Source organism: Arachis ipaensis, chromosome B6, assembly GCF_059453495.1.
Source record: "Arachis ipaensis isolate K30076 ecotype BB chromosome B6, ASM5945349v1, whole genome shotgun sequence".
NCBI lineage: Eukaryota > Viridiplantae > Streptophyta > Magnoliopsida > Fabales > Fabaceae > Arachis > Arachis ipaensis.
The window spans coordinates 45,315,726-45,332,642 of NC_142441.1; the positions used below are offsets into that span (position 1 = coordinate 45,315,726).

The 16,917-nt window shown below is 40.1% G+C and overlaps 1 non-coding gene across 1 annotated transcript; it reads right to left on the reverse strand.

The window, feature by feature from the left end:
- Positions 1-1,165: 1,165 nt before the first annotated feature.
- Positions 1,166-1,273, reverse strand: LOC148555390 (small nucleolar RNA R71). The gene has a single exon (XR_015887428.1). It is a non-coding gene; the product is annotated as a small nucleolar RNA R71 (small nucleolar RNA).
- Between the last annotated feature and the right edge of the window lie 15,644 nt (positions 1,274-16,917).

Below are 16,917 nucleotides of genomic sequence, written 5' to 3' on the forward strand. Positions count from 1 at the left end.
AATTTTAAAATCAAATCTTTTTGTTTCTTGTTAGTCAAGTAATCAACTTTAATTTTCAAAATCAAATCTTTTTAAATTTCTTTTTCAAATCTTTTTCAATCAATCTTATCTTTTTGTTTCAATCACATCTTTTTAATTTTCAATCACATCTTTTTCAAAATTAATTTCAAAATCTCTTCTAACTTCTTATCTTTTCAAAATTTATTTTCAAATCTTTTTCAATCAATCTTATCTTGTTGTTTCAATCATATCTTTTTCAAAACTACCTAACTAACTCTCTCTTTCTAATTTTCGAAAATCTTTTCCCTTCTTCTTCAAAATTCCTTTTTAATTAACTAATTGTTTTAATTTTAATTTAATTTCAATTTTTTATTTCGAAATTTAACTTTAAATTTTATTTTTATTTTAATTAATTTTCGAAATTCCCTCTCTCTCTCATCTCCTTCTATTTATTTTTTCATCTACTAACACTTCTTTTCATCTCATATCTCTGCTCCTATCCTCACCCTTGTGTTTGGATTATCCATTCTTCTTCACTCTTATTCCCTTTCTTCTTCTACTAACAATAAGGAACCTCTTTACTGTAACATAGAGGATTCCTCTTCTTTTCTTGTTCTCTTCTCTTTCATATGAGCAGGGACAAGGAAAAGGGCATTCTTGTTGAAGCTGATCCAGAACCTGAAAGGACTCTGAAGAGAAAACTAAGAGAAGCTAAATTACAACAATCCAGAGACAACCTTATTGAAATTTTCGAACAAGAAAAGGAGATGGCAGACGCACCTTACAACAATAATGCAAGGAGGATGCTTGGTGACTTCACTGCACCTAATTCCAATTTACATGGAAGAAGCATCTCAATTCCTGCCATTGGAGCAAACAACTTTGAGCTTAAACCTCAATTAGTTTCTCTGATGCAACAGAACTGCAAGTTTCATGGACTTCCATCTGAAGATCCTTTTCAGTTCTTAACTGAATTCTTGTAGATCTGTAATATGTTAAGACCAATGGGGTTGATCCCGAGGTCTACAGGCTCATGCTTTCCCCGTTTGCTGTAAGAGACAGAGCTAGAGTATGGTTGGACTCTCAACTTAAAGATAGCCTGAATTCTTGGGATAAGCTGGTCACGGCTTTCTTAGCCAAGTTCTTTCCACCTCAAAAGCTTAGTAAGCTTAGAGTGGATGTTCAAACCTTCAGACAGAAAGAAGGTGAATCCCTCTATGAAGCTTAGGAGAGATACAAGGAACTGACCAAAAAGTATCCTTCTGACATGCTTTCAGAATGGACCATCCTGGATATATTCTATAATGGTCTGTCTGAGTTATCAAAGATGTCACTGGACCATTCTGCAGGTGGATCCATTCACCTAAAGAAAACGCCTGCAGAAGCTCAGAAACTCATTGACATGGTTGCAAATAACCAGTTCATGTACACTTTTGAGAGGAATCCTGTAAGTAATGGGACGCCTTTGAGGAAGAGAGTTCTTGAAATTGATACTCTGAATGCCATATTGGCTCAGAATAAAATATTGACTCAGCAAGTCAATATGATCTCTCAGAGTCTGAATGGATTGAAGGAATCATCCAACAGTACTAAATAGGCATCTTCTGAAGAAGAAGCTTATGATCCTGAGAACCTTGCAATAGCAGAGGTGAATTACATGGGTGAACCTTATGGAAACACCTATAACCCCTCATGGAGAAATCATCCAAATTTCTCATGGAAGGATCAACAAAAGCCTCAACAAGGCTTTAATAATGGTGGAAGAAACAGGTTTAACAACAGTAAACCTTTTCCATCATCCACTCAGCAACAGATAGAGAATTCTGAGCAGAATCCATCTAGCTTAGCAAATTTAGTCTCTGATCTATCTAGGGCCACTGTGAGTTTCATGAATGAAACAATGTCTTCCATTAAAAATTTGGAAGCACAAGTGGGCTAGCTGAGTAAAGGAATCACTGAAACCCCTCATAGTACTCTCCCAAGCAATATAGAAGAGAATCCAAAGAGAGAGTGCAAGGCCATTGATATAACAATCATGGCCGAACCTACAGGGGAGGAAGAGGACGTGAATCCCAGTGAGGAAGACCTCCTGAGACATCCAGTGATCAACAAGGAGTTTCCCTCTGAGGAACCAAAGGACTCTAAGGCTCATCTAGAGACCATAGAGATTCCAATGAACCTCCTTATGCCCTTCATGAGCTCTGATGAGTATTCTTCTTCTGAAGAGAATGAGGATGTTACTGAAGAGCAAGTTACCAAGTACCTTGGTGCAATCATGAAGCTAAATGCCAAATTATTTGGTAATGAGACTTGGGAAGATGAACCTCCCTTGCTCATCAATGAACTGAGTGATCTGGATCAACTGACATTACCTCAGAAGAAACAAGATCCTGGAAAGTTCTTAATACCTTGTACCATAGGCACCATGACCTTTGAGAAGGCTCTATGTGATCTTGGGTCAGGGATAAACCTCATGCCACTCTCTATAATGGAGAAACTGAGAATCTTTGAGGTACAGGCTGCCAATTTCTCATTAGAGATGGCAGACAAATCTATGAAAATGGCTTATGGACTAGTAGAGGATGTGTTAGTAAAGGTTGAAGGCCTTTACATCCCTGCTGATTTCATAATCCTAGACACTGGGAAGGATGAGGATGAATCCATCATCCTTAGAAGACCCTTCCTAGCCACAGCAAGAGCTGTGATTGATGTAGGCAGAGGAGAATTGATCCTTCAACTGAATGAGGATAACCTTGTGTTTAAAACTCAAGAATCTCCTCCTGTAACAATGGAGAGGAAGCATAGAAAGCTTCTATCAGTACAGAGTCAACTAAAGCCCCCACAGTCAAACTCTATGTTTGGTGTTGGAAGGCATCAGCCAAACTCTAAGTTTCGTGTTGAACTCCCATATCCAAACTCTAAGTTTGGTGTTGGGAGTCTATAAAATTGACCTGATCACCTGTGTGGCTCCATGAGAGCTAACTGTCAAGTTATTGACATTAAAGAAGCGCTTGTTGGGAGGAAACCCAATTTTTATTTATCTAATTTTATTTTTATTTTATTGTTTTTTCATGTTTTATTAGGTTCATGATCATGTAGAGTCACAAAATAAATACAAAAATTAAAAACAGAATCAAAAACAGCAGAAGAAAAATCACACCCTAAACGCCAGTAAGGAGCATCTGGCTGGCGTTCAATGCCAGAACAGAGCATGGATCTGGCATTAAATGCCAGAAACAAGCAACATCCTGGCGTTCAAATGCCAGGAATGCACCCTGAGAAGAGCTGGCGCTGAACGCCAGAAACAAGCATAGAACTGGCATTCAACGCCAGAAACATGCTGCATCTGGGCGTTGAACGCCCAGAACAAGCATCAATTCAGTGTTTAAACGTCAGAATTGCATGCAAAGGCATTTTACATGCCTAATTGATGCAAGGATGCAAATCCTTGACATCTCAGCATCTGTGGACCCCACAGGATCCCCACCTACCTCCACTCACATCCATCCATTCTTCCCCATAAACCCCACCTACCTTCAAAATTCAAAATCACTTTCCCACCCAAAACCCACCCCATATGGCCGAACCTACTCCCTCTCCCCTCACTATATAAACACCTCAATCCCTCCCTCTCCTCCATATTTTCTCTTCTTCTTCTTCTTTTCTTTCTTCTCTTGCTCGAGGGCAAGCAATGTTCTAAGTTTGGTGTGGTAAAAGCATAAGCTTTTTGTTTTTCCATTACCATTGATGGCACCTAAGACCGGAGAAACCTCTAGAAAAGGAAAAGGGAAGACAAAAGCTTCCACCTCCGAGTCATGGGAGATGGAAAGATTCATCTCCAAAGCCCATCAAGACCACTTCTATGATGTTGTGGCCAAGAAGAAGGTGATCCCCGAGGTCCCTTTCAAACTCAAGAAAAGTGAGTATCCGGAGATCCGACATGAAATCCAAAGAAGAGGTTGGGAAGTTCTAACCAACCCCATTTAACAAGTCGGAATCTTAATAGTTCAAGAGTTCTATGCCAATGCATGGATCACTAGGAACCATAATCAAAGTAAGAACCCAAACCCAAAGCATTGGCTCACCATGGTTCGGGGGAATTACTTAGATTTTAGTCTGGAAAATGTAAGGCTGGCGTTCAACTTGCCAATGATGGAAGAGAACGCACGCCCATACACAAGAAGAGTCAACTTTGATCAAAGGTTGGACCAAGTCCTCATGGACATATGTGTGGAAGGAGCTCAATGGAAGATTGAGTCAAAAGGCAAACCAGTTCAACTGAGAAGATTGGACCTTAAGCCTGTAGCTAGAGGATGGTTGGAGTTCATTCAACGCTCAATCATTCCCACTAGCAACCAGTCTGAAGTTACTGTAGACTGGGCCATCATGATCCATAGTATCATGATTGGGGAGGAAGTAGAAGTTCATGATATTATACCTCAAGAACTCTACAAGGTGGCTGACAAGTCCTCCACTGTGGCAAGGTTAGCCTTTCCTCACCTCATTTGCCATCTATGCAATTCGGCTGGGATTGACATAGAGGGAGATATTCTTATTGATGAGGACAAGCCTATCACTAAGAAAAGGATGGAGCCAACAAGAGAGCCTATTCATGGATCTCAGGGACGCATGAAGAAGCTCATCACCAAGAAATCCCTGAGATGCCTCAAGGGATGCACTTTCCTCTACAAAATTTTTGGGAGCAAATCAACACCTCCCTAGGAGAACTAAGTTCCAACTTGGGACAACTAAGGGTAGAACATCAAGAGCACTCCATCATCCTCCATGAAATTAGAGAAGATCAAAGAGCAATGAGGGAGGAGCAACAAAGACAAGGAAGAGACATAGAAGAGCTCAAGGACATCATTGGTTCCTCAAGGAGAAAACTCCACCATCACTAAGGTGGACTCATTCCTTGTTCTTAAATTTTCTGTTTTTCATTTTTTTGTTAAATGTTTATTTATGTTTGTGTCTTATTACATGATCATTAGTATCTAAGTGTCTATGCCTTAAAGTGGTGAATATAAATCCATCACCTCTTTTAAATAAAAAATGTTTTAATTACAAAAGAACAAGAAGTACATGGTTTTGAATTCATCCTTGAAACTAGTTTAATTATTTTGATGTGGTGACAATACTTTTTATTTTTTGAATGAATGCTTGAACAGTGCATATGTCTTTTGAAGTTGTTGTTTATGAATGTTAAATATGTTGGCCCTTGAAGAATAAGGAAAAAGGAGACATGTTATTTGATAATCTGAAAAATCATAAAAATGATTCTTGAAGCAAGAAAAAGCAGTGAATACAAAAGCTTGCAGAAAAAAAATGTGAAAAAATAGCAAAAAAAAATGGGAAAAAGAAAAAGCAAGCAGAAAAAGTCAAAAGCTCTTAAAACCAAAAGGCAAGAGCAAAAAGCCAATAACCCTTAAAACCAAAAGGCAAGGGTAAATAAAAAGGATCCAAGGCTTTGAGCATCAGTGGATAGGAGGGCCTAAAGGAATAAAATCCTGGCCTAAGCGGCTAAACCAAGCTGTCCCTAACCATGTGCTTGTGGCATGAAGATGTCAAGTGAAAACTTGAGACTGAGCGGTTAAAGTCAAGGTCCAAAGCAAAAAAAAAAAAAAGAGTGTGCTTAAGAACCCTGGACACCTCTAATTGGGGACTTTAGCAAAGTTGAGTCACAATCTGAAAAGGTTCACCCAGTTATGTGTCTGTGGCATTTATGTATCCAGTGGTAATAGTGGAAAACAAAGTGCTTAGGGCCACGGCCAAGACTCATAAAGTAGCTGTGTTCAAGAATCAACATACTGAACTAGGAGAATCAATAACACTATCTGAACTCTGAGTTCCTATAGATGCCAATCATTCTGAACTTCAATGGATAAAGTGAGATGCCAAAACTATTCAAGAGGCAAAAAGCTACAAGTCCCGCTCATCTGATTGGAGCTATGTTTCATTGATATTTTGGAATTTATAGTATATTCTCTTCTTTTTATCCTATTTGATTTTCAGTTGCTTGGGGACAAGCAACAATTTAAGTTTGGTGTTGTGATGAGCGGATAATTTATACGCTTTTTGGCGTTGTTTTTACATAGTTTTCAGTATGATTTAGTTAGTTTTTAGTATATTTTTATTAGTTTTTAATTAAAAATCACATTTCTGGACTTTACTATGAGTTTGTGTGTTTTTCTGTGATTTCAGGTATTTTCTGGCTGAAATTGAGGGACCTGAGCAAAAATCAGATTCAGAGGTTGAAGAAGGACTGCAGATGCTGTTGGATTCTGACCTCCCTGCACTCAAACTGGATTTTCTGGAGCTACAGAACTCCAAATGGTGCACTTCCAATTGCGTTGGAAATTAGACATCCAGGCTTTCCAGCAATCTATAATAGTTCATACTTTGACCGAGTTTAGAAGACGCAAACTGGCGTTGAACGCCAGTTCCATGTTGCAGTCTGGCGTTCAGCGCCAGAAACAAGTTGCAAAGTGGAGTTCAACGCCAGAAACATGTTACAAACTGGCGTTCAACTCCAAGAATGACCTCTCCACGTGTAAACTTCAAGCTCAGCCCAAGCACACACCAAGTGGGCCCCGGAAGTGGATTTCTGCATCATTTACTCATTTCTGTAAACCCTAGTAACTAGTTTAGTATAAATAGGACTTTTTACTATCTTTGTAGGAAATCTTTGATTAGTTTTATGCTATCTTAGACCTTTATGGGGGCTGGCCATTCGGCCATGCCTGGACCATTATCACTTATGTATTTTCAAACGGTAGAGTTTCTACACTCCATAGATTAAGGTGTGGAGCTCTGCTGTTCCTTATGAATTAATACACAGTACTACTGTTTTTCTATTCAATTCAAGCTTATTCCTATTCTAAGATATCCATTCGCACCCAAGAATATGATGAATGTAATGATTATGTGACGCTCAACATCATTCTCACCTATGAACGCGTGCCTGACAAACACTTCCGTTCTACATGCAAACAAGCTAGAATGAGTATCTCTTGGATATCTAATACAGAGGACCAAGTCCGAGATATTAGAATCTTCGTGGGATAAGTTAGAACCCATGGATAGCCATTCCTGAGATCCGGAAAGTCTAAACCTTGTCTGTGGTATTCCGAGTAGGATCCGGGAAGGGATGGCTGTGACAAACTTCAAACTCGCGAGTACTGGGCGTAGTGACAGACGCAAAAGGAGGGTGAATCCTATTCCAGTATGATCGAGAACCTCCAGATGATTAGCCATGCAGTGACAGCGCATCGGACCATTTTCACAGAGAGGATGGAAAGTAGCCATTGACAACGGTGATGCCCTACACAAAGCTTGCCATGGAAAGGAGTAGGAATGGGGGATGAAGACAACAGGAAAGCAGAGGTTCAGAGGAACGAAAGCATCTCTATACGCTTATCTGAAATTCTCACCAATGAATTACATAAGTATCTCTATCCTAGTTTATGTTTTATTTATCTTTTAATTATTAAAACTCTATAATCAGTTGAATCTGCCTGACTGAGATTTACAAGGTGACCATAGCTTGCTTCAAGCCGACAATCTCCGTGGGATCGACCTTACTCACGTAAGGTTTATTACTTGGACAACCCAGTGCACTTGCTGGTTCGTCGTACGAAGTTGTGAAACAAAATTAAGAATATGAACGTGCGTATGAAGTTTTTAACGCCGTTACCAAGGAAGTAAAGATCACGATTTCACACACCAAGGCCCAACCAGCTGAGAAGAAGGGATTTGAGCCCCCAAGCTAGAGGGTGGCTAGACTTTGTGAGGAGGTCCCTAATCCCCACATCCAACACTTTAGAGGTGACCAAAGAGAGAGCTGTGCTCATATACAGCATCATGAAAGGTGAGAATGTCAATGTTGGGGAATTGATTGCCAACAACATCAACAAAATTCTGAAAAGTACCAAGGATAGCTCAACGTTAGCATTCCCCAGCATCATCCAAAGGCTATGTGATGAAGCAGGGGTGGAGAGGATAATTGATGAAATGCTAGTGGAACAAGAAAAACGCATAACTGCCAAGAAGATGGCCAAAGTCGTAGCTGTTAACCCACTTTAGAGGGCCAGGGAGCATAGAGCTCATTCTCATGAGCCACATGTGCAACAACAACAAGAAGAAGAAGAGGCAGAGGAGCAACCACATCATCTAGCACTTCAACTACCACCTTACCAACAATACCAATAATTTCCAGAGGGATTCAATTGGGAACAATTGCAAGGAGATGTGCACCAAATAAAGGGAGACCTACGCCATCTGAGGGAGGATGTCAATCAACTCAAGGAGACTCAACAACAACAATGGAGCCAAGTGAACCAGAACATCCAACAACTCCAAGGGAGTTTGGAGCACATGAGGAAGGAACAGTAAGAACAGTTTGACTGGGGAGAGGTGCGAAGTGCACTTGACAAAATAGTAGAGCAAGGCAAATGGCAACAGATGAACCTTGCTGAATTTAGGCATCTCTATGATGCCAGAACTATCTCAAGGAGGCAATATGACATCAACACACAAGCAAAGCTGAATCACTTGTGCAATGCCGTGGCCACTCTAAACCCAGGATACCCAATGTTCATGCAAGAAATGGAGGAGATGAGTGCAAGATAAGAGGAAATTCTAGCCAAACACAAGGAGGATGAAAGGAACTACATGAGGAGGCTAGGATTTTGGAAGCCCAAAGATGCTAAAGCACAAGAAGGATCTTCCAAGAAGGATGAAGGTGACTCCTCCCTTTCCAAGAAGAAAGACAAAGGCAAGGGGCTAATGAACTGAAGATGAAGCTGCTCAAGGTTGTTAAGTCCCATGGTTGACATTCTCTAATTTCTGAATCATGTTTAAGTTTTTTTCTCTATGCTTTGAATTCTGTCTTTGAATAATTTCAACATTAGGATAGTTTATTTTCAATGCTTTATTTTTTTTATATATATCCTAAAGTCTTTTGAGTCCTTTTAATTTAAAAAAAAAAAAGAAAATGCAATGTTAATTCAAGCCTTTACAACATCAATAAAAGCATAGTTGTTTCCATAAGAGTTGTTGTGAGTAGTTACAAGAACAATAATAAAGGAGACTAAAACAAAGAGAGATCTTCAAAAACTAAGAGACAAGGAATTAAGTGTAGAACCATGAATAAAAAGGGAAAGTAAGTCATGAAAGGCAACTAGTCTTAGAAGGTATGACAAGTAAATGTTAAGGGGTGTTCCTTGAATATCTATAGAACCAAGAAGTAGTGAGTAATAAAGACCCAAGGCTCTGAGCATCAACTACTAGGAATGAAAAGAAACATTAAAAAGCTCAAAAGAATAGAGAACCTAGTAGATGCTTGTGGTGAAGATGTGTCAAGAAGAGACCTGGGCAAGTACATTCTTAGGGGTATTTCAACACCTAGTACCATAAAGCCAACTGGTTTGGGAGTGCTAATTGAAAGCCTAACTACAGGGTTGTCTTGAGACAAAACACTTAGAGTCGTGGTCAACAAAAAAGAAAGAACAACCAAAAAAAAAAAGAAAAAGAAATGACTCTTACTACTTCAAGGTGACAATCAATAAAAAGGACCCCTGAAGCTTAAGCTTGAAGGAACCCTCAAGGATCTAGGAATCTTTGTGACATTGGAACAAAAATTATTTGTACATGTGTTATGTACTTATTCCTAATCTTAGTCATGATTGCCTCTATTCAAGGTCAAAGTCCCAAATAAAAAAAAAGGGCTACTCACACTAATTTGCTTGGGACAAGCAAAGCTTAAGTTTGGTGTTGTGATGACTTGCATCATCTACCCTTTCTTCTCGTATAAAAAGGACCATAAAAGGGCATAATCTCACTAGATCATTGCAATTCATGCATTATTTGATGAAAATTATAGTACATTACTTTGAAATGAGTTTGTGCTGAATTTCAGGTGAAAAAGACATCAAAAAGGGGAAGAAAACAACAAAACAATCTAGGCATGTGAAACGGGCGTGCCACTTAGAGCAAATGCCACAAAATTGCACTGGAATGGCATGCCAGAAGCTGGGCGTGGCACGCCAGTACTAAAGTCCAGAGGGATCCCCCAAGCATGAACATGGGCATGGCACGCCAGAGGTTGGGCGTGGCATGCCAGTACAACTTTCTAGGGAGCAAAAATGAAGGCTACAAAAGGGGCGTGGCACGCCAAAACCATCAATTGAGTCATGGGTGTGCCACTTAGTGTCGAAGGTGTGGCACACCAGCTTTAAAATCATCTGGGCGTGCCACTTGAGGATCCAGGTGTGGCACGCCAAGCTAAGAAGGACACAAATGAATGGGCGTGCCACTTGAGCAGTATGGCATGGCACGCTCGTATAAAATTCCAGAGAAGAAGTTGAAGGCTAAAAAGGCTGGGCGTGCCACTTAAGGTCGAAGGCGTGAAACGCCAAGCTTCCACTCTTACCTGGGAATGCCACTTGAGCACCTGGGCATGGCACACCAAGCTACAAAGAAGGCCAAAGCAAAGACTGGGCGTGCCACTTGGTGTCGAAGGCGTGGCACGCCAGCTCAAGACTCCTAACTGGGCGTGCCACTTGAATGCCAGGCATGGCACGCCAGCTACGGGAACCAAGGCAATCGATGGGCGTGGCACGCCAACACCTGGGCGTGGAACGCTGGTTAAATTTTCCAGAGAGGGAGAAACAAGGCCAATCATATGGGCGTGCCACTTGGTATCGAAGGTGTGGCACGCCAGCTTTAAAAATCACTTGGGCGTGCCACTTTAGTATCAGGCGTGGCACGCCACCATCACCAACCACTCAAGAGAAGACCTGGGCGTGCCACTTGAGTTCTGGGCATGGCACGCCAAGCACATGAAGGGCGTGGCACACCAAACCCTGGGTGTGCCACGTTAGTTCAACTTTCCAAAGAGATAGATCAAGCACATAGCATGGGCGTGGCACGCCAAACCTTGGGCGTGCCATGCTAGTTCAAATTTCCAGAAGCTAACAATGAGAGGAGAAGGCCTGGGCGTGCCACTTGGGCTCAAAGGCATGGCACGCCAGGCTAACCAAGTCTCTAAAAAGACCTGGGCGTACCACTTGGGCTCGAAGGCGTGGCACGTCAGGGTGGTCAGTGAAGGGTGGCGTGCCACTTAAGGATTGGGCGTGGCACGCCAAAGCAGGATCAGGGAAATCACACGCCAGCTGGGAGATTACGTTTTATGAGTTTCTTTTCCCTCCAAAATATAATTTTACTTTCACTTTTGTATTTTTCTTTATTTGCCATTTCTAGGAGTAGTATATATACCCTTGGAAGTACTGGAAAAGGGGTTAAGCAGTTGAGCTATTAGTTAAAGGATAGTTAGATTCACCTTTTCCATCTTTTACTTTTTCTTTAGCTATGAGTAGCTAAATTCCTTCTCATTGAGAAAGAAAACTCTGTTGTACTTGATGGATTAATGATAGTGAATTTCTTCTTCTCTTCATCTTCTTTTTGATTTGCTAGAAGGAATTTCGTTCTTCATGCTAGTGTTCAATCACCTTGGAAAAGGGGTTGAATGCAAAATGGGTTTCATAGGAACCTTGGAAAAGGAAACATAAAATCATGCTAGAAATCCCTTCTCACAGTTGAGTAGGATCTAGGTTTTGGTGTTTGGATATGGTGACATAAAATCCTCCCTCTACTTGGACCTATGATGATGTGTGGTATAATCAGCGATCAAGCATATCTCTCTTCATGAGCAATTAGACCAAGGAATTGGCTATTGATCAAGATCTGAGAGATTGAGTCACCAAGGGATTGGGGCTCAATCAATCATGATTGCCAAGAGGTCAATGAGTTGCATGATTGAAGAGGATATGAGCTGAATTTAATCCAAAGAGACAACATCTCTTGATCTCAATGAATCTCCCTATTCTTATCTCCCACTTTCTTTATAGCTTTCGTTTACATTTCAGTCATTTAAGTTTCTGCTCTTTGCTTCATGCCATTTCCAATTCTGCTATTTATTGCTTTCTTTACTTTTGAGTTATTTATATTTCTACACATTTAGCATTGTGCAATTACAATTTATTCTGCTTAGCTTGACTAATTCACCAATTGATTAAAATTGCTCAAATCTATCAATCTCTGTGGATACAATCCCACTCCACTGTGGGTTATTACTTGAGGATAATTTTGGTGCGCTTGCCAAAAGAACGGATTCACAAGTTTTATAATGGAGTGTGAATACCGGTCATCACTCTCTAAGGAGGGTAAAATCTTGCTAGAAATTTGTTTACAACATCATCCCATGTGGTTAAGCTCTCCTTGGGAAATGCTTCCAACCACTTTGCTACCTTATCTCTGAGTGAGAAAGGGAACAAAAGTAGTTTGTAGGTGTCAGGGTGCACACCATTGGACTTTACAGGGTCACAAATCCTCAAGAATGTAGTGAGATGTTGGTTTAGGTCCTCCTGGGCTCCGCCTCCATATGAACAATTATTCTGGACAAGTGTGATGAGTTGAGATTTCAACTCAAAGTTGTTAGCATTGATTGTTAGTTTGAGAATGCTGCTACCACAGTTTCCTGGATTTGGGTTAATATAGGAGCCTAAGACTCTCCTCTCTTGTCCAACATGATTTCCAGCATCTCCTCCAATATTGTCTTGCACTTCGTCATCCATGGTGGTTCTCAGATCTTCCTCCACTAGTTCCTCTCCAACTATGCCTTTGCCTCTTGCTTCCCTCCTTAATCTAAAGAAGGTCCTCTCAGGTTCACTATCAAAAGAGAATGAAGTTCCTCCCCTTCTACCTGTCATACATTCAATAAATAGCAAGTAGAGGACAAGTGAAAGAATCACTCCAGTCAAGATTAGTGGTTAACTTGGTTGATGCAATTAATCAAACAGTTAGAAGAATGGAAATATGAACAATGAATAGCTAAAATAATCAAAGTAAAAACAAAGAAACAGAGAGGACAGAAAAATAAAGAGCTAAAAAGAAAATAACAAGGTAATAAAAAAATACTTAATCTAGCTCTCCAATCAATTTAATCATTGTCAAATTCAAACCAATTCCCGGCAACGGCGCCATAAAACTTGATGACCAGAATTCACTCCCCAGATAAAATGGTGAATCCGTTCTTTTGGCAAGCGCACCAAAATTATCGTCAAGTAATAACCCACAATGGAGTGGGATCGTATCCACAGAGATTGGTAGATTTGAACAATTTTAATCAATCAGTGAATTAGTCAAGCTAAGCAAAATAGATTGTGATTGCAGAATTGTAAATGTGCAGAAATATAAATGACTCAAAAGTAAGGGAAAGCAGTAAATGGCAAGAAAGTAGAGCAGAAACTTAAATGACTTAATTTTAAATAGGAATGGGGAAATGCAGAATGTAAAAGAAAGCTATAAAGAAACTGGAAGATAAGAATAGGGGAATTCATTGAGATCAGGAGATGTTGTCTCTTTGGATTAAATCCAGCTCATATCCTCTTTAATCATGCAACTCATTGACCTCTTGACAATTATGATTGATTGAGCCCCAATCCCTTGGTGACTCAATCTCTCAGATCTTGATTAATAGCCAATTCTTTGGTCTAATTGCTCATGAAGAGAGATATGCTTGGTCCCTGATTATACCACACATCATCATAGGTCCAAGTAGAGGGAGGATTTTATGTCACCATACCAAATACCAAAACCCAGATCCTACTAAAGTGTGTGATAAACCACTATTTTATGGTTTATCTTGTGCTCAATTGAGTGGATTTTATCAACTCTTTACCCACTTATTCATAATATTTGCATGGTTTTATATTTTCTTCCTAATTTTATTCTATAATTGGAAACTTGCTTCCCGAACCTTTTAATTACCAAAAATTAATTTCCCCTTATCACCATTCGATACCTTGATATGTGTGTTAAGTGTTTTCAGAGATTATAGGGCAGGAATGGCTCAGAGGATGGAAAGGAAGCATGCAAAAGTGGAAGGAATACAAGAAGTTGGAGAAATTGCTAAGCTGTCCAGCCTGACCTCTTCGCACTCAAACAGCTATAACTTTAGCTACAGAGGTCCAAACGACACGGTTCCAGTTGCATTGGAAAGCTAACGTTCGGGGCTTCGATTTTATATATAATATGTCATAGTTTCCCTGAATCTAGGCGACGCGAACGCGTGCCCCACGCGGCCGCATCGCAGTGACGAAAATCAGCGTGTTTGAATTCTTCTCCAGCGATTTCTGGGCTGTTTTCGACCCAGTTTGTGGCCTAGAAAACACAGATTAGAGAGAGAGGGGTTTCACATTCATTCATGGGAGGCTTTCACATTCACAATTTTAGGAGTAGATGTAGTTTTTAGAGAGAGAGGTTCTCTCCTCTCTTTTAGGATTAGGATTTAGGACTTCTCTTAGTTTTAGGAGTGACTCTCAATCCCAGGTTCAATGTTCTTTTTATTTATTTTCCTAATTTAATTTATGATTGTCTATGTCAGATTTAAGTTCTTTTGTGAATGCAATTCGAGGAATTTTCAGATTTAATTTTGCTTTGCTTCATTTATAAATATTTTTAATTTAATTTAGATATTTTCCCTTTTGGCTTTGGTTAATTAATTGGTGACTCTTGAGTTATCCAACTCGAGGTGTTGATTGAAAATTGGAATTCTTCAAGAAATAATTCGAGATCCTATAACTCTAGCCTTTCCCAAGGAAAGAATAGGACTTGAGGATTCGAAATTAATTCATCCACTTAACTTACCTTCATAGTTAGAGGTTAACAAAGTGGGAGAAAAATCCAATTCTCATTACAATTGATAAGGATAACCAGGATAGGACTTCCAGTTCTTCATACCTTGCCAAGAGATTTTATTATTGTTAGTTTATTTTACTTGTCATTTAAATATACCTGTGCCCATAGCCCAAACTCAACATTCCCCAGAAAACTCATAACCAATAATAAATACACCTCCCTGCAATTTCTTGAGAAGACGACCCGAGGTTTAAATACTCGGTTATTAATTTTAAAGGGGTTTGTTACTCGTGACAACCAAAACATTTGTACGAAGGGATTTCTGTCGGTTTAGAGACTATATCTACAACGCGACTGTTTTTATGAAATTATTTACTGGCAAAAAGCCTAACGTCAGTGTGAGAAGGGATTTCTAGCATGATTTTATGTTTCCTTTTCCAAGGTTCCCATGAAACCTATTTTGCATTCAACCCCTTTTTCAAGGTGATTGAACACTAGCATGAAGAACGAAATTCCTTCTAGCAAATCAAAGAGAAGATGAAGAGAAGAAGAAATTCACTATCATTAATCCATCAAGTACAACAGAGCTCCCTCTCTCAGTGAGAAGAAATTTAGCTACTCATAGCTTCAAGAAAAAGTAAGGGATGGAAAAAGTGAATCTAACTCTGCTTCAACTAATAGCTCAACTGCTTAACCCCTTTTTCAGTACTTCCAGGAGGTATTTATACTACTCCTTGCAGTAGCAATTAAAGAAAATACAAAAGTGAAAAGAAAATTACATTTCAGAGGAAAAAAAAACTCAATAAACGTGATCTCACAGCTGGTGTGTGGTTGGCGCTTCAGTGGTGTGCCACGCCTTGCTCTAATTCTGCCTTGGCGTGCCATGCCTAATCCTAAAGTAGCACGCTTCCCTTCATTGACCACCCTGGCGTGCCATGCCTTCGAGCTCAAGTGGCACGCCCAGGGTTCTTTAAAGCCTTAGGTAGCCTGGCGTGCCACGCCTTCGAGCCCAAGTGGCATGCCCAGGCCTTTTCCTTCTTATCTTTAGCTTCTGGAATGTTGAACTGTCATGGCACGCCCAGGATCTAGCATGCCACGCCCTTGTTGTGTGCTTGATCTATCTTTTCAGAAAGTTGAACTAGCGTGGCACGCCCAGGGTCTGGCGTGCCACGCCCTTGTTGTGCTTGGTTCCTTTGCTTGGCGTGCCATGCCCAGAACTCAAGTGGCACGCCCAGGTCTTCTTTTCCTTGATTGGTGATGATGGCGTGCCACACCTGAGACTCAAGTGGCACGCCTGGTTGAGGGTTGGTAGCTGGCATGCCACGCCTTCGACACCAAGTGGCATGCCCATATGATTGGCCTTTTGTCTCCCTCTCTGGAAAGTTGTACTAGCGTGCCACGCCCAGCATTCAAGTGGCACGTCCGTTTCACACGCCCAGCTTGTTTTGTTGTTTTCTTCCCCTTTTTGATGTCTTTTTCACCTGAAATTCAGCACAAACTCATTTCAAAGCAATGTACTATAATGTTCATCAAATAATGCTTGGATTGCAATGATCTAATAAGATTATGCTCTTTTATGGTCCTTTTTATGCAAGAAGAAAGGGTAGATGATGCAAGTCATCAGTCATCATACAAGTGCTCATTATTTTCTTCCATGTGATACTTATTGTTGAATTTGATGCTTGAGCTATGCTTCTCATGCCTCTTTCTTGCATGCCATAAACCCTCTTGCATCTAATTGTTATGAATTGCCTCCTTGATCTTAATTGATGTCTTACATACATGTTGTAGCTACCATGTATTTCAGCTATTATCTTTTCTTTGGCATTTATTATCACTTGGAATTTCTTCTTCCCGGCTTTAGCAATCTATATTTAACATTCTTCCTCTTTCTTTCTTCCTTAGGATGGGTACTGAAGAGAGAACTTTTGCGTGGTCTAAAAATTTGCAGATAAATCCTCGTTGCAGGTATAGCTTCTAAACCAACAAAAGTCCTTTCTTACAAACGTTTTGGTTGTCACAAGTAACAAACCCCTTTTTAAAATTGATAACCGAGTATTTAAACCTCGGGTCGTCTTCTCAAGGAATTGCAGGGAGGTTTTCTTATTATTGGTTAAGTTTGTAAATTGGGGGTTTTTAATGTATAAGATAAAAAGCGAGAACAGTAAATGGCAAGAAAGTAAATTGTATTAAATTAAATAGATAATAAAACTCTTGGCA